Consider the following 19,007-nt stretch of genomic DNA (forward strand, 5'->3'; position numbering starts at 1 on the left):
CTATCCACACGATCAATGCCTCTCTCATCTTATACACCTCTATCAGGTCCCCCCTCATCCTCCGTTGCTCCAAGGAGAAAAGGCCGAGTTCATTCAACCTGTTTTCATAAGGCATGCTCCCCAATCCAGGCAGCATCCTTGTAAATCTCCTCTGCACCCTTTCTATGACTTCCACATCCTTCCTGTAGTGAGGCGACCAGAACTGAGCACAGTACTCCAAGTGGGGTCTGACCAGGGTCCTATATAGCTGCAACATTATCTCTTGGCTCCTAAATTCAATTCCCCGATTGATGAAGGACAATACACCATATGCCTTCTTAACCACAGAGTCAACCTGTGCAGTTGCTTTGAGCATCCTATGGACTTGGACCCCAAGATCCCTCTGATCCTCCACACTGCCAAGAGTCTTACCATTAATACCATATTAATTTCAGGTTTCCTGCATGTGCAGTTTTTGTGATTTTTTTTATCGAATGAAAGCCTCCTGTGAATTTGAAGCCTAGTTTTGTGACACTTGGTTGTTTACACAGGTCAGGCTTGTTTTGAACTCAACAGCTTGTTGCTCTAAAAACAGTGAGGTACATTGTGGAATAAGGATCAGCACCCCACAGGTTCAAACACGGCACAGCCATCCTGAACAAAATCAGATCAGGAATTCGAGTTGAATTTGGATAAGTGTGGGAAGACAAATCAGGGTAGGACTTTCACAGTGAACGGTGGGGCACTGGGGAGTGTTGTAGAACAGAGGCACCTAGGAGTACAAGTACATGGTTCGCTGAAAGTAGTGTCGCAGGCAGACAGGGTGGTAAAGAAGGCGTTTGGCACGCTGGCCTTCATCAGTCAGGGCAATGGGTATAGGAGTTGGGATGTTATGTTGCAGTTGTACAAGACACTAGACGAGGCCACATTTTAGAATATTGTGTTCAATTTTGGTCACCCTGCTATAGGAAATTTGCCATTAAGCTGGAAAGGAGATTTATGAGGATGTTGTTGGGATTCCAGAGATTGAGTTATGGAGGGAAGTTGAGCAGGTTGGGACTTTATTCATTGGAGCGTAGGAGAATCAGGGGTGATCTTATAGAGGTGTATAAAATCCTGAGGGGCATAGAGAGGGTGAATGTGCACAGTTTGCTTCCCGGGGTTGAGGAATCAAGAACTAGAGGGCATAGGTTTGAGGTGAGGGTGAGATTTAATAAGATGCAATATCTTTATTAGTCACATGTGCATCGAAAAACACAGTGAAGTACATCTTTTGCGTAGAGTGTTATGGGGGCAGCCCGCAGGTGTCGCCACGCTTCCGGCGCCAACGATAATAGGAACCTGAGGTGCAACTTTTTCATCCAGAGGGTGATCAGTATACTGAAAGAGCTGCCAGAAGATGTAGTTGAGGCAGGTCCATTAACAATATTTAAAAGGTACTTGGACAGGTACATGGATAGGAAAGGTTTAGAGGGATATGGGCCAAGCACTTGCAAACGGGACTACTTAATGGGAATTTTGGTCAGCATGGACCAGTTGGGCAGAAGGGCCTGTTTCCGTGCTGGGTGACTCCATGAGTCAAACAGGGAATCTTAAGTTTCTTTACCCAAATAATAAACATTTTCATCATTGTGTTTATGGGAGAGTTGGAGGGACAAGAGGGGTAAAGGAATAGCAGATTATGCTGCTCGATTGAAGGTCAAACGGGACAGGAGAAGGCTTTCGGTGGAGCTTAAACACTGTCAAATGCCCTTTTTGTACTTTGGAATCAGTACCCAGTTAATGTGCACACAGAATATGGTCACAGAGGCAAATCTGGCTACAATGTTCTAAAATGTGAGAACCTGGTTTTCCACTCTGATTAATTTCTTTCATCTCTCTGTGAGAGGTTCAATGCTTTAAGGATGATTGTTGATGTCAGTGGATGGATTAGGATCCATTTTAGCCATTTTAAAATTCTTCATTACTTGCATTTAGATTCAGATTAGTTTATTGTCATATACACCAGGGTGCAATGAAATTCCTTGGTCGTGTGAAGCTCACAGAGTAAAGAGTTTAAATGGTAATAATAGATACAAGAATAAATACAGCGATGAGCGCAGAATAACGGAATGGTGCAAAGTACAGTAGTGTAAACTGAGGTAGTGCAAAGAGAAATGCTACAGTGAAAATAATGGAAGGGGTAGAATTAAGGGTTCGAGAACATGGCAGCTCCACCGGGAAGGGGGTATGAGAGGGGTGATGGGTTCGGGAGTCTGGCCAGAGTGAGGAGGAAGCTGTTCTTGAGTCTGGACGTCCGGGCTTTCAAGCTCCTGTATCTTCTCCCAGAAGTTAGAAGAGAGAGAAGGGAATGGCCAGGGTGGTAGGTATCCCTGACGACACCGTCAGCCTTCCGTGAAGATGGATGGAAGGAAGTGATGAGCCTGTTGGGCTGTGCATTCCTTGACATTTTGAGGGACTGCAGTACTGTCAATAGAGAAACCAGCTTTGGGATAAGATTTTGCAGTCTGCTCCCAGTAATGCTAAGTCTTCACTTCACTGAAGCAAATTTGAATTATCCAGTAATTTGAACTGAGTGACTTTTTTGAACAGCAAGGATTTGGCAGTCTTATTTAAGTCTAAAACAGCAAATGGATGAATTACATGCAAACATGTCGGTTTGATTTGTGATTTCCTTCAAAAGGGTGATCTCAGGTTGGTTGTAGTTATAAATGAACGATGGCTGAATATGCGTGCAGTTTGAATGTCAAAGAGAGAAGGCGTTTATAAGGACACTAGACGAGAATGTGAGGGAGAAAGGGCTAAACATTTATGTTAATAGGGCAAAATGGGAAGTGGTACCTCAGAAGCATTGTAAAACAGTATGGACCAGAGAGGCAGAACATTTGTAAAATTCAGTTCTGGTAATTACGGTCGATCAGTTTGACAAATTATGAATTCGTCTCTCTGGCAACTGGCTCCAACCATAAATTTGGAGTTATTGAGCAGAAAAGCACAACTCAAAAATCTTGTCCAAGTGGATTAGATTTGCACAGAACAGTTAGATTGCTGCAGTCGGAGGCTTGTGCCTCTGAGCTGCTCCAGATGAATAAGCTCCTCTGATGAGTCACCAGCACTGCTTGAAGCACAGTGGCATGAGGGTGCTATTGAACTCAACGCAGAGCAGAACCAGCTGAATGTACATTACGTTCACAATGACACTTATTAGATGAACTCCCCTGGTTGGTTTCCATTCAAACAAGGTTCTTGACAGCAAGTGTTTCAGGAGATTGGTTTGCAATTTCCCAAGTGAGGATACTTACTTACATCATTGCCCTGCCTGGTTAGGAATCAGCCCACATCAAAGCTGTGCAACCAGAGTGGGACACACACTTCTATTCTCCCTTTCTGATCTACTCTCCTTCTGCACTTTTGTAAGCCAAGTTCTTCCCCACAGAGCCTGATCAAAAGTAAGAATTGATATTCATCCTGCTCCTGTGTGTTCCCTCATGCCCATAATTAATAGTCTGTGCCTTTGGTGGGTAGTGGGCAGGAATCTGCTTCTTGCCCAAGGGTACAGAATCATGGCATCTATTAGTGGCTTCACAACCTTCCTTCTAGATGGTCACGGGGTAACAGACAGAACGATCCGCACCTGACTGTTGCATGGATGAAGAATCTGGGAGACTTGAGACTCAGGCAGTACTCATTGCTTCATGATAAACTGAGTACATTCTGTATGACATTAAAAAATGGAAAAAGAAACCTACATTTCTATAGTGCCTTTCACAACCAGGAAAGTGGCCCTTTTCTTTGAGACAGTGCTCAAGATGTTTCACCTCTATCTGATGGCACCTTGGTTTAGTATTCCACCAGAAAGAAGTTATTTCTGGCATTGTGGCACTCCCTTAGTGTGAGCCTAGATTCATATCCTTAGGACTGTGTAATGACACTTAGAATCACAACCTTCTGACTCAGAGACTAGTGTGTGCTACTCAATGAGCAACGAGTGACATCGTGGGCCAGAACTTTCTGGGAAGTGCCAGCATTTCTGTACATATAATATCTTGGTACAAATGCCATGAGTTTGGGATTCCCATGCAAGCAGACAAGACTCATTGCCAAGCTTCATCCATGATTCCCAGTCTGTACTTGGACATTGGCTTCCTTGTGGAAGCTAGAGGTGGTGTGTGAACATGCTGCATCTCACCTATAGTCCTGCTCTGGAATCTGTTTGACTTGGGACTGGAACAGTAAATCCATGCATTTGAATAGAGAGGGATAAATATAAGGAGACACGAGACTGTAGATGCTGGAATCTGAAGTAACACACAAAACGCTGAGGAACTCAGCGGTTCAGGCAGCATCTGTGGAGGGAAATGGACAGTCGATGTTTCAGGTCGAGACCCTTCATCTAGACTCATCCGAAACGTCAACTGTCTGTTTCCCTCGAGGGGTAAATATAAGGTCATTTATATTTTTGATTAGTTACGTTTGCTTAAAAGCTTTTAATTTTTGAGTGCTTTAAGTGATTTCAATTTATTCAATTGTCTCATTTTCATTTTTGCATTGACATTTAATACATTTCTTAAAGCTTTTGGATGGTAGGAAGTTTTGAGCTGTCCTTGCTGGGTGCACTGGGTTGGGATCGCTTTGGTGACCAAGTTGTCATCAATGTCTCTGGGCAACCTGGGTTGATATTTGTTACTTAGGGTAGTGATGAGCATGAACAAGTCCTACGCCTGTAAGTTTGATAGTTTATAGTTCTTCTTTTATACCATGCACCTGATTCGTGATTTATGTAGCTCTTTTTGCAAGGGATGCTTCATAAAAGAATTTGAGGGTTTGAGTTGTGAAGGCTTTGGAGGTGATGAGGTCTGGTGGGAGGAGAGGCACATACAGGTAAACAAGGAGATGACAATTGGCAGAATCAATGGATACGTTAGCTTCTAGAGAACATAGTAACGATTTCACAGCAAGGGAGTATTATTAGAGATGTGACTAATTCCATACAGAAAACAAAATGTTGGATTTATCAAAAAGGGCAAAGCGGAAATGTAACAGATGATCCTAAAATTCAAAGACAAGTGACTACAGATGCAGGAATCTGGAGCAACAAACAATCTGCTGGAGGAACTCAGTGGTTTGAGCAGCATCTGTTGGGATTGGTGGGGGGGGGGGAAGAGGGCACGGGGGGGAAAGAATTGTCAGTGTTTCGGGTTGAAGGGTTTTGACCCGAAACATCAATTCCTTGTGAAGACAGAACCCTCGCTGGGCATGGTTGAAAGGGCATTTTGTGTCCTCTGGCAGTACAAATAAATGGCTACTATTCATATGTGGGTCTGGGGGCTAAACAGTGGTGGGCTATTTTAACTGCAAGCAACATATGATCCTTAGACCTGATAGAAGTTGATGAGGTTATGAGAGGCATAGATAGGGTAGACAGTCAGAATCTTTTTCCCAGGGTAGAAATGTCATGTACTAGAGGACATGTCTTTAAGGTGAGAGGGGGAAAGTTTAAAGGAGGTGTGCGCGGCAAGTTTTCTTGACACAGAAAGCGATCGGTCCCTAGAACTAGCTGCCAGGGGAGATGGTGGAAGCAGATCCGGTAGTGGCGTTTAAGAGGCTGTTATATCGACACATGAAAATGCAGGGAATGGAGGGATGTGGATCGTTAGTGTAATGCTCTACAGCGCCAGCGACCTGGGTTCAAATCCGGCTACTGTCTGTAAGGAGTTTGTACGCTCTCCCCGTGTCTGCGTGGGTTTCCTCCGGGTGCTCCGGTTTCCTCCCACATTCCAAAGACGTACAGGTTAGGAAGTTGTGGGCATGCTATGCTGGCGCCGTAAGCGTGGTGACACTTGCGGGCTGCCCCCAGAACACTACGCAAAAGGTGTATTTCACTATGTGTTTCGATGTACATCTGACTAATAAAGATCTTATATGTGTAGGCAGAAGATAATTAGTTTAATTCGGCATTGTGTTCGGCACAGACATCGTGGGCTGAAGGGCCTGTTCCTGTGCTGTACTGTTCTATGTTCTTATTCCCTGTCCATTCCTTCCCACACTGGGCAGGAAGTGGGGAACAGCAGTGGACCACTCAGTCCTTGATACTGTTGATGATGGCTATTCAAAAGTACTTCATTGGCTGTGAAAGAACAGGATCCTTCGCAGTCGAGAAAAGTATAATAATACACCTATCTTTTTTTATCAATGGAATGTGAGTGAAAGGAGAGGGTTGTCCTATTTTTAATTCACCCTTTCATTTCTGGGACAAGTAGCTCAGCCAATGGGTTAACTTATCTGAAACAGTCCAAGAGACCCAGCCATAAAATTTCGATGGCTTGGCCTCTTGAACAGTTTCGGCAGCACAGACAGTGATGAACCTGCAGTGGACCAGATAATGCCTTTCCATTCAACATCAAAAATGATCTTTTAGCTAAAAGATTTCAGCTCCTGACTTCCAACACATTCTCCATTACAAAGATTGGTGGTGTTGTGGATAGTATAGAAGATTGCCAAAGGATACAGTAGGATATAGATCATTTGCCGATATGGGTGGAGAAATGGCAGATGGAGTTTAATTTGGCCAACTGTGAGGTGTTGCACTTTGGGAGATCAAATGTAAAGGGACAGTACACTGTTATGGCAAGACCCTTAAGTGCTGATGTACAGAGGGATTTTGGGGTCCAAGTCTATAGCTCCCAGAAAGTGGCTATCAGGTTGATAGGGTGGTAAAGAAGGCAAATGACATTCTTGCCTTTATTAGTCGAGGCACTGAGTTCAAGAGTCAGGAAGTTACGTTGCAGATTTATAAAGCTCTGGTTAGGCCGCCTCTGGAGTATTGCATTCAGTTCTGGTCGCTCCATTACAGGAAGGATGTGGAGGCTTTGGAGAGGGTGCAGAAGAGGTTTACCAGGATGCTGCCTGGATTAGAGGGCTTGTGCTATAAGGAAAGGTTGGACAAACTTGGGTCATTTTCTCTGGAGTGAAGGAGGCTGAGGGGAGACCTGATTGAAGTTTATAAGATTATGAGAGGTGTAGATATAGTAGACAGTTGGTATCTTACTCCCAGGGTTGAAATGTCCAATACCAGAGGGCATGCACTTAAGGTGAGAGGGAGTAAGTTCAAAGGAAACGTGCGGGGCAAGTTTTTCCTCACAGAGAGTGGTGGGTGCCTGGAATGTGCTGCCAGGGGTGGTGGTGGAGGCAAATATGATGGAGGCATTTAAAAGGCTCTTAGATTGGCACATGAATGTGCAGAGAATGGAGGGATGTGGACATGGTGTTGGCAGAAGGGATTAGTTTAGTTAGGTATTTAATTGCAAGTTTAATTAGTCTGGCTCAACATTGTGGGCTGAAGGGCCTGTTCCTGTGTTGTGCTGTACTGCCCTCTGTTTTATGTAGCCTGATCATAAGCATATTTAGGTATTGAGGTACAACAGCATAGCGATTATGCTTCTAGGCTGGTATCCAAAGGCTGGACCACTGGTGACTGGACCATCGATGAAGAGGGCAGTCTCCAAATGTTGGATTGTTGATGCAGGGACCAAGCCAAACTGCACCACAGCAGCTGGCAACTCTAAATTTAAGTCATTAAATTAAATTAAAATATTGGATCAATAGCTAGCATCATAATGTTGATTGTCAAACTACTGAATTGTCATAAAAAGTCAACTGTATCGCTAGTCATTGGGGAAGAAAATCTGTCAAGCTGATATCCCTGTGTGTGACTGCAGGCCAACTGATGTGCTTGATGTTAAGTTCAGGGTCAGGTAGGGGTGGACAATCAATGCCAAAGAGTCACATATCCCATCATAATTTTAAGAAGGTATAATCCATGACACACAAGAGACTGCAGGTGCTGGAATCTGGAGCAACACACAAAAAGCGCTGGAGGAACTCAGTGGGTCAGGCAGCATCTGTGGAGAGAAATGGACAGTCGCCATCATCTGGGCTGGAAAGAAAGAGAGGAGATAGCTAGTATAAAAAAGGTGGAGGGAAGGGGTGGAATAAGAGCTGGCAGATGATGGGTGGATCCAGGTATAATCCATGTTTTTAGCGACGTTGATTGAGAGTATTCTTCAGCAGCGCATCAGGAATAACTCTGACCTCTTCCATGTAGCACCAGGAGACCCGTATCAGCAGGAAACTCCCACTTTATGATGGGGGCATCAGTAGAAAGACCGGGAAGGTGACCGGGAAGCCTTCCCCTCCCAAAGCATGCCGCACATGGTTGGATTCAAACAGATTGCATTCCTTCTCTGAAATAATTTTGAATGTGCAATTGCATGTCAGCTGTCAGATCCAATGTAGATACAAGGAGAAGACATTCCCCATCCGGCTAGTGAATCCTGCATATGCTGGACAGGAACTCATAGAATCCAAGCTTAATAGGGTATGATTGTACAGTGCTTGATTTACTGGACTGCCATCCAGTGACCTGGAGCATGGCCAAAAGTTGCAAGTTCAAATCCCACCATGGTGTTGATAAATACACATTCAAGACTTAAGTATATAAATTTGCAGTGAAAGACCGATATTAGTAATGGTGTTAATCTAATTGACATTAATACTATCTTATTCACTAAAGGCCTTCAGGGAGAGAGGGGGCAGAAAAGGTTCACGAGGATGTTGCCGGGACTGGAGGGCTTATGAGGAGGGACTGGACAGGCTGGGACTGTTTTCCCTGGAGCGAAGGAGGCTGATGGATGACTTTATAGTTTATAAAATCATGAAGGGCATAGAAAAGGTGAATGGGTCGCAGTCTTTTTCCCAGGGTTGGGGAGTCTAACACAAAAGGCGCAGGTTGAAGGTGAGAGGGGAAAGATTTAAAGGGGACCTAAGGGGCAACTTTTTCACAGAGAGGGTGGTGGGTGTGTGGAACGAGCTGCCAGAGGAAGTGGTGGAGATGGGTGCAATTACAACGTTTAAAGGACAATTTGGACAGGTTCATGGATAGGAAAGGTTTACAGGGATATGGGCCACACACAGGCAAATGGGACTAGGTTGGCATGGACAAGTTGGGCTGAAGGGCCTGTTACTGTGCTGTATAACGCTATGAAGGAAGTCTGTTGTTCTTTCCTGGTCCAACCTGTATGTAACCCCAGAGCCAGTGATATTGTCGACTCTTAACTGCCCTCTGTCCAACAAACCACTCAGCTAAAGCACATTTGGGAACGGCCTGTAAACGCTGGCATTAACGTTCTTAATCCCATGAATAAGACAAAACTTTGAAGTAAATCCCTCAACCAATGGCAGCTTTATGAAAAAGTTATCCTGAACTCTCCCCCTCCTCAAGCCCCTTTATGCACTGCAGTGACTCACCTAGGCTATGCTGACCATGTCTCCTGTACTCATGACCTCCACCAAAGACCGCAGGCACCTAGAAACAACACTACTTACAGGTTCCCTGATTAGTTAAACAGCATCCTGTCAGAGAAATATATCACATTTCTGACATCATCTCTGAGCCTAAATAGCGCAAAGAGAGGATGAATGAGATTGCTTGAGAAGGGGCTAGTATGGATGATGGGCCAAATGACCTCCTTGTGCTATAACAGTTCTATACCACAATATGCAGGAAGTCCCAACACATTTTGCTTCAAGATGTCTAATCAGGAGCAATTTGAGAGTATGAGCTATAAGGAGAGATTGGACAAACTTGGATTGTTTTCTCTGGAGTGTTGGAGGCTGAGGGGAGACCTGATAGAAGGCATAGACAGTGTAGAAACTTTTTCCCAGGGTAGAAATGACAAATACGAGAGGACGTACATTTAACGTGAGAGGGGGAAATTTTAAAGGAGATGTGCGGGGCAAGTTTTTTTTTTACACAGAGAGTGGTGGGTGCCTGGAACGCGCTGCCTGGGGTGGTGTTGGAAGCAGATATGATAGTGGCATTTAAGAGGCTGTTAGATGCATGAATATGCAGGGATGTGGATTATCGGTTTAATTCAGCATCGTGTTTGGCATAGACATTGTGGGCCGAAGGGCCAGTTCCTCTGCTGTACTGTTCTGTGTTCTATGGACAGCAGAGTGTCTGATTGATTGGAGTAGCCTTATCCTCCAGGCTTGCCCTTACGACCTATGAATAGACCAAGCCCAAAAACCCTCCTGTAAACCCACCACTCTCAAAGAAAAACTGAAGCGACTTTTAAAGAGAAATCAAGCTAATTTCTTTCTTCAATAAGCAGACTTGGTAACGCTGGTTGTCCCTCCTGCATTCAGGTTGTTGCCGGAGTTCAATGCCTTGGGGCACGTTGCTGAAAATACATGGCCTGCAAGCACAAATCCATCATTCTCTGACCCCTTGCAACCTCCGCATGTGAACATGCTTCAGGTGGAAGCAGGCAAACGATTGTGTTTTCTTTTTTCTCTCTGGTGCCTGATTTGCTCCATTGATTTTTCTCCTTTATCGCCTTCCCCTGAAGTGGTTCTCATTTCTTCCGAAGAGCTCCCTTGCAGAGGTTACCGCCTTGCTCTGCAAGCATCTGTTGTCAGTGTATCGGAGCCAGGTTCAGGGGGTGTCACCTCCTATCTCTGTCCTTTTGCTATTTTGCTATTGTCAGGGTTGGGGAATCAAGAACTAGAAGGCATAGGTTTAAGGTGAGAGGGGAGAGATTTAATTAGCAACCTGAGAGGCAACTTTTTCACCCAGAGGGTGGTCCGTATGTGGAACGAGCTGCCAGAGGAAGTGGTTGAGGGAGGTACATTAACAGCATTTAAAAGACACTTGGACGGGTACATGGATAGGAAAGGTTTGTAGGGATATGAGCCTAATGTGGGCAAATGGGCCCAGTTTAGATGGGACTCACCATCTGGGATGCCCTCTTGTCGTTGCCACCATGGGGGAGGAGGTACAGGAGCCTGAAGACCCACACTCAACGATTCAGAGACAGCTTCTTTCCCTCCACCATCAGATTTCTGAACAGTCTGTGAACCCCTCAACACTACCTTGTTATTCCTATTTTGTTTGCACTATATACTTATTTTTTAAATTTATAGTAACTTTGCGCTGTACTGCTGCCACAAAACAACAAATTTCATGCCATCTAAGTCAGTGATAATAAATCTGATTCTGATTTTGAATCTTGGTCAGCATGGACCAGTTGGGCCGAAGGACTTGTTTCCCTGCTGTAGGACTCTTAGACACTCAGTTAGCCCCCAAATCGGTTTAAAAATAGAGCTGAATGCATTTAGTGGGCTGAGGGAGAAGCAGGACTTAAAGCCCCAGATAAGTGCCTATAGCCCGGGTGTGCAGCCACTGAGCAACTTGCTGTGGAAGTTGTTCTGCCCAGGTCTAAACCTCAGGCATTGCGGGAGCGGTGCTGGCTCTGTGCAGGGAGCTTTGCCTGCCTTACAGCGAGCCCTGGCGAAGGGTTAAACCCTCGACGGGGCGGGCAGCAGGGAGGGAGGTGCTTGCAATCTTTAACAGGAAGTTCTGCACAGACGAGCAGGGTCTGTGCACTCCGGGGCTGTCCTGCTCAACGAGCGTCTGAAACCGTTTGGGAATTATCGACTTGGCTGATCCAAGGTGCTTATCTGCGTTGTGTTTTGTTTTATTATTGCAGTCCGGAGGAGGAGTTTTGGGCGAGGCATATTCCTCCATCGATTCTGGTCTCTTCCTCCGTCCCTGCGGCCAAGTTAGGTGAGTGAACACTCCAAATCCGGCAGCATGTTCCCCCCCCCCCCGCCCCCAGAGTTGATGGAATCAGATGTGCACCGGCACAATGGTCAGCGTGCGGAATGTGCAGCGCCGGACAGCAGGGGCAGAGAGAGATTTCAAAGCATCTCTGTTCAGACTTGAAATGGGGAGGAGCTTTGCATTCAGAAGGAATTTCGTCTTCCATTCACCGGTTCTACCGAGAGCTCCTCCCGTCCGGCTCTGCAGAAGGTGGTTGCAATGTTTAGCCGCCTTGCTGCAGGGGAAGGGGGCTTTAAATTGTCCGGCCCCCTGAGCAGCAGGCTGCCTAAGTCATTGCTGCGCTTGGAGTGGGAGCGGCTGACGGCGCTGTTTCTTGACAGCAGGGCAGACTTGCGTTTGTGTAGCGCCTTCCCTTGGACGTGGTCGCTGTTGTTAAGGAAGCAGCGTTGCGAGGTGGTGCTGCAAGCAGGGCGCTCCCCTTCGTTGTGAGAGGGTTGAGTGAAGCTTGGTTGAGGCAGTGTGTGGTGCAAGGCTCTGGAGAATTCCCCGAATGAGCCCCAGAAGCCCAACTTTGTCCTCCCAATCTAGGGTTAGTTCTGGTCCTGAAGAATCCCTGACTGGGGAACTGAGCAGCAATTGATGATCTAGCAAACCAGTTTGTTTCCATGCTGTTGTGTGACCAAAAGCTGCTGAAGGAAAATGTTGACATGTGCTCCTGACTGACAGTAGAGGGAGAATCTGGCTTTGGGTGAAAGGTCTGCCCCATTTGATTTCAACATAAAGGAATTTTTAGAAATCATAAATTAGTGGGTGTAGATTTTTTATAATAAAATTATTCCAATGTTTTCTTTATTAACTATCACATGTGATTATTAATTTAGAGTATTGTGATCTCAAGTATGATTTAACACAATGTATTCAGTAGTATTTTTACTCTCTTTTTGATGCATGTACTTTTTTTGTGGAATTAATAAAAATATTGTAGAAAGAAAGAAATCATGAATTGAAAATCTGAAGTTTACTTTTGATTCCATTGGAAATATACTTCAGTCCAGGAAGGTTGCAATTAGGTAAGAGTGAGAATTCAGGGGGATTATGCAAATAAGGGGAAACACCATTCACTTAAAAGTTGTATTTGCCATCTGAAAATTGTTCCATTAAAGTTCGTGCAGTGAGTTTCAGTATAGGATATGCTCTTCTGCTACCCCACAACATGTTTAGCACTGCTGGCCATTTTAGCCAGACATGTCTCGGTTTTATATCAGTTGGAAAAGTTTTGCATGGGTTAGTAATGTTTGCATGCTTTGTTATCTTTGATGCTGATGTTTAAGGTTCATCGGGCTGTTGCGTACCACTTGGGTCTCTAACACTGGAAACGCGTTTGTGAATTTGATGAATTTCTCTGGTTTGAATGCAGGAAGTGTGACGGTGACTGGAGTGGACAGGGTGTGCGTGACTGGAAGTTATGGTTCTCCCGTCTAAGTGCTGCACACAGACACGTGAATTGTAATGGTCTCTACAGTAAAGAGGACCCAAGCTTCCTAATTAAAATGCTGCTCTGTGACATGATGCTCGATTATTGAAGATGGGGCTTCTCTAAGATCTTTAGAGAAGAGGTGGCAGTTTGTTACAGTGCATAAGAACACAATAGGAGCAGGAGTTGACCATTCAGCCCCTCAAGCCTGCCCTATCATTCAATAAGATCCCAGCTGATCTACCCCAGGCCTCAACTCCTCTTCTGTTCTAGTTTCCCAGAGCCCTCAATTCCCTGAGCTTTTAAAAATTTATTTACTACCTCTGACCTACCCTCCATAATCCTCTGTGGTAGAGAGTTCCAGAAATTCACCACCTTCTGCCAATGTTCTGATGCACCTTGGTTTTAAATGACCCACCCACTAACCTTGTAACTATGTCCCCTCGTTTGAAATTCTCCCACTGGTGGAAGCATCTCAATATCTACCCTGTCCTGTCCCCTCAGGAACTTGTATCGTTCAATTAGATCACCCCTCGTTCTTCTAAACTCTAAAGATCTGACTTTTTTAGACACCCAAAATAGGCTACGATGTTCTCAGGAGTGGAGCAGACATAAGCTTGGCATAATAATTACAAAGATGAGGAATTTATTCCAGGAATGATAAAGAACGCCTCCAAATATACAGCACATTTATGCGCTTGATTAGTATCAGAATCAGGTTTATTATCACTGACATACGTCGTGAAATGTGTTGTTTTGTGGCAACAGTACAGTGCAAGACATAAAAGATTACTTTAAGTTACAGAAATAACTAGTGTAGAAAAGGAATAACGAGATAGTGTTCATGGACCTTTCAGAAATCTGATGGCGGAGGGGGAGAAGCTGTTCCTGGAATGTGAGTGTGGGTCTTCGGGCTCCTGTACCTCCTCCCCGATGGGAATAACGTGAAGAGGGCAGGTCCCGGATGGTGAGGGTCCTCAATGATGGATGCCACCTTCTTGAGGCACCGTCTCTTGAACGTGTCCTTAGTGGCGGGGAGGGTTGTGCCCGTGATGGAGCTGGCTGAGTCTACAACCTTTTGCAGCTTCTTTCGATCCAATATTGGTTTATTACTGTCACGTGTACCAAGATACAGTGAAAAGCTTTGTCTGTGTACCATCCATGCAAATCATTCCACACATAAATGCATTGAGGTTGTAAAAAGAAAACAGACAGGGCAGGTGCAGAGATGATAGTTCTGCAGGCTGGGGAGTCTAGAACCAGGGATCACAGTCACAAAATAAGTTGTCGTCCAATCAGGATTGTGATGAGAAGAAATTTCTTCACTCATAGTGAATTTTTGAAACTCTTTACCCAAGAGAGCTGTGGAGGGTTGGTCATTGAATATATCCAAGACAGATCAATTAAGTTTTGGATATAAGGAGAATCAAGGGATATTGGGTTAGTGCAGGATAGTGGCTTTGAGATAAAAGATCAGGTGTGAGTGGGGATCAGGCAGGAGGGGCCAAATGGCCTATTTTTGTTTATTTCATATGTTCAAATTTGGGATGAGTTGCAGAAATCTGTGGCTAAGTCCATTCAGTCTGTTGTACTCGTGTTGGCTGAGGCAGAGTTGTCCAACGTAACTCAATTTGGCTATAACGTCAAACCTTGGCCTGACCATGGCCAGTTCGACTCCAACCTGAGGCTGAGGACATTTTCTCCCCCATACCCATCCATCTCCACGGTTATAACAATATCAAGCACCATTAATATTTTAAGAATTTGGTGTGAGGATGAAACTCCAAATCCTGACCAAGAATAGAGGGCAGATGTGGTTACACCAAACAACCCCCTCCATGACCTGGATAAAGCACTGGATTGGGCTGGCACTGCAAGACTCAAGTCAAGTCGAATTTATTGTTATGTGCATGAGTACGGTGAGGTACAGGCACAATGAAAAACTTGCTTGCAGAAGCATCACAGGCACATAGGTGCAGACATAACAGAGAACATAAATTCATATTCTCTTATGTCCAAAATCATGATGAGTCGTACAAGATGATGAAGAGAGAGAGGGAGGGAAAAACACTGTGCAAAAGTGAGACCTTAGTGCCAAAGAAAGACACAATCAGAGACAAGTCCATGGTAGTGCAAGAGGTGGTCTGTAGTGTTCCGTTGCTGAGGTAGGGTTAGGGTCGTGCAGGTCGGATCAAGAACCTGATGGTTGTAGGAATGTGGCTGATCCTGAACCTGGTGGTGTGGGACTTCAGGCTTCTGTACCTCCTGCCTGACAGTAGCAGTGAGAAGACTCCAGCCTGAGTGCTTTATTAGAATGTGTGCCTGACCTGACCCGACTCCAACAGTTGGGTTCAGGTTGGAGATGCAGGTTCTAATCCCATCTACCGGTTCCCAATCTAAAGCTTGTGCGAAAATATTCAAGTGCATATTTTTGTAAAGAGAACGACAGGTCTGGTGAATGGGTGAGTGACTTTTGTTTTTAAGACGAATTTTTAATGTATTTTTCATTTATTTCAATTATATTTTGTTTTACTTTCAATTTCCATTTAGTTTCCATTCATTTTGATAGATTTGAAAGTCTCTGAATGTCAGAGATATTTACAAAAACACTTAAAGCATCATCTTAACAGAGGGCAAAGCTCTACCCTGGGCCTGTCTTCTGTCAAAGACCAGGTACCAGCTCAACAAACTACAGGTAGGGATCCGTAGTTTCCTGTGTGAGAGGTTCACGGAAGGGCCCTTTTCTGCTCTCTTGGTTTGCTTGTGGAGAATCAGGTGCAACAGACCGGAGCACCGCATGTCAATGACACTAACAGTGACATTAACCAAAGGCAACCTCCAGGAGGTGTCCTCAACTGATAAAATTAGCTGGGCTTGAAATTCCAATTCTTCAGAACTCGGGCTTCAGAAATATGTTGAAGAATCAAGTATTGTGGGGTAGCTGTGTAAAGACTGGCTCCTGCCCAACTTAAAAGGACCCAACTATTTGTGTTGGGCTCAGGATAGGTCATACTAGAGAGATGGGTCATATTCTGATGAAACATTCGAATATGGCTCAGAGCAGACTGTGTTGGCTCATTATGTATTCAGGACCATTTGTTTCACCAGGAAGTGGCTTTCTGAAGGTTCTGCTGCATTTATTGGATGTTTTGTTGTCAAGCAGGTCAATGATGTATTTTTGAGGTGGTATTATTTCTGGTGATGGTTGGGTCCTGTGTGGAAATGCAGACCCTTGTGCTTGGGTTGTATTCAAGTGGGATTTTGATTTTAGATCTATATTGCTATAGGATGTAAACCTAATGAGGGAGATGGTTTGATGATCCTTTCCATGGATACCAAGAGGCTCTGAGTGAAAGATGGGCAGTTTCTATTGTAGCCAAGGGCATTCCATCCTGGAAAATTCAGGTGGCACCCATGGTTCAGTGAGTACCAGTCTCCCCGAACAGTAGTTGTGGGTTCAAGGCCTACTCCATAGAACTGAGCATCTAGGCTGACATTCCAGTGCAGTGCTGAGGGAGTACTGCTATGTTAGAGATGCTTTAAGATAAAATGTGATACTGAGGCAGTCTCCTCTCACGAAAGATTCCATGGCACTATTTTTGAATCATGCGGATGAGTTCCTGCAGACGTCACAGCCATTTTTTATCCTTCAATAAGTAAGACAAGTTATTTTTGGTTGTGTTTGCATTGCTGGTTCTGGGAGCTTGCTGTGTATAAATAGGCTGCTAAATTTCTCTCATAACAAGTGATTACATACTTTTATTAAAAGTATTTTGACTGCAAATGTTTTGGATGTTCAGCGGTTGTGAAATGTGCAATGGAAATGCCAGTCTTTCCTCGGTGACAAAGTAGAAATCATCACGGGCGCATTGCTAATTGTCTCAGATGTTCTTGGTTCTCTGACAACAAGTGAACTATTTGGATTTTTTCAGGTAATTAGAGTTAATTAAGACTTGTGAAGTTGATGCTGTCACTGTTCGAGGGTTAATCATTAATTACAGGAGGTGAAACTTGTAGTTACAAACAGACAGTGAGAGCCAGAGTCAGAACTCAATCATTGTGCTCTGCAGGGCAATAGTTTTTGCCCCTGGTGACAGAGCACCATTGTGATCTGCTTCTAAGAGCCAGGGGCCATGGGTCAGTGGGTCAGCAGGTCATTGTCATTGCCCTGTACTGAGGAAGGCAAGGGTTGTGCACCAGGAGAATTGTTTTCATGTTGAATTGAAACTGATGGTTACAGATAGGGTTTAATGCACAGAGCTCCCACTGCACTTCCACCCCTCCACTCTTACCTTTTAACTTCTCCTTCCCCTGAATCCCCTCTCTTCACCTACTACCTCGGCCCGCTCCCCGCCACCTCCACTCCCACCCGCTTCCTCTCGCTGAGCTCCTTCTGCCCACCTAGTTCTCCTTCCCCTCCTCACCACACCTCTCCCTGACAAAAAGCCTGTGTTTAAAATAAAAGAACACACATCTTTCTCAGTGGCAGCACCTGTGCACAGTTTTTTTTTGGCTTTTGATGAATCGTTAACTCTTGTGAATTGAGGTGATAGGCAGACGTGGCAAGGTTGTTTCTCCTGGTGGATGGCTGGTGACAGACGTTGTCCGGTCAGGCGTGTAGGTCCATGCACGCGTGTAGGTCCATGCACACGTGTGTGAGCGTGCGCATCTGTGTGTGTTTGTGTCAGTCATCTCCACTTGTAGGCTGAATCATCGGTATCAATGGCTTGTGTGTTTCTCTCCGAACACTGGCTGTCATTACAACGCAGCTCATGATTGGAGGTTGTTGGAGCCACAACTTGGCTGCAGTCCAAGAAATAAGTGAACGGGAAAAAATGTAGTCCTGAGAAAAAGTAATATCTGACAGGTAGCAGAGGTTGGGGCTGTTGCCTAATTAAAAATTGCCAAATGCTCCGGATTGTTTGTCCTAGTTTCCTTTTTGTTTGAAGCCTTTCTGCAGAAAGAAATGTTCTACAAGTCTTGGGGAGCAAATATAACATCAAAAATGGTAACCACTACAGGGTTGTATTGAACGAGGTGTGGTGTTACTGGATGTACACATTGTTCTGAATGAGCACTGCTACCAAAGAGCAGCGTTGTCTGAGTCCAAGGGTCAGAGCCTGCCTTCACTAATCCAACAGGATGACTTCACTTGGTTGGAATGTGCATCATTAGTGTCAGTTTATAGGCTCCTTTCACGAGCCTGTCCCAGCTGTGGAGCAGTAAAATGTTGCCGGGTTTGTATGTGGCACTGTGTGTGTAGTCGGGTAGAAGCTATTACACTTGGCAAGCGGCTCCTGCTTTTACAGAATGGATGTTTTTTTCCCTTCTTGGGTTTGCCTTGGCAGAGGAGGCTTGAACTCAGCTTGGGAAAAATCTGCTTTGCTGTCATCTCCGCAGCTGAAACTTGGCATACACGTTACGTTGGAGTGAGTCGAGGGCTGGTTCCAAAAGCCTGTGCCTGTGGTGAGTTGTGCTGTGCACACGGCATTTATGAGGATTATTTTTAATACTTAATACGCTCTGTACATGAGCCTTGCCTTCAATCTCTTTCCCCCCTGTATGTCAAGGAAGAAGCTGGAGCCAGTTTATGGCTTAATTCAGTGACCCTGTTCTTATGGCTGACAGGTCAGTGAGCTGTTCTGATTCCTATTTGGATACTGTTGACGTGGCTGTGTGTTTGCCTTTTTGATTAGTGGAGATCTGACAGCATTGTTCAACATTATTGTGGCTGTTACATGGCAGTTCCGAGCTGTTTCCCACTCCCACTGCTCGATTCTCTTCTCCCGTTAACTCTTCATCAGTTGTGTCTTTGCCGTGCTAAAGCTGTGATCCAGTTAATCAGATTCGCCAGCTGCTTCTGAGAGCACTTTCATTATCTTCTTGTGGACACAGTGTCAACTGTGGCTTAGTGTCTCATGTTCTCTCCTC

General features: G+C 44.9%; 1 protein-coding gene across 8 annotated transcripts in view; it reads left to right on the forward strand.

The window, feature by feature from the left end:
- ndst2a (N-deacetylase/N-sulfotransferase (heparan glucosaminyl) 2a) overlaps positions 1–19,007 on the forward strand; it is a 432,751-nt gene that overhangs the window by 260,396 nt on the left and 153,348 nt on the right. For 6 of the 8 annotated variants that reach the window (XR_007958434.1, XR_007958433.1, XM_052041762.1 and 3 more), the window contains one exon: positions 11,529–11,605. The exons of 1 other annotated variant lie outside the window; for it this stretch is intronic. The gene's annotated coding sequence lies outside the window, so the exon portion shown is untranslated. Of the gene's footprint in view, positions 1–11,528; positions 11,606–18,263; positions 18,543–19,007 lie in introns of those variants that run through there. One more of the 8 variants, XM_052041766.1, reaches the window with a different exon arrangement.

This window comes from Pristis pectinata, chromosome 30, assembly GCF_009764475.1.
Source record: "Pristis pectinata isolate sPriPec2 chromosome 30, sPriPec2.1.pri, whole genome shotgun sequence".
Classification (NCBI taxonomy): Eukaryota; Metazoa; Chordata; class Chondrichthyes; order Rhinopristiformes; family Pristidae; genus Pristis; species Pristis pectinata.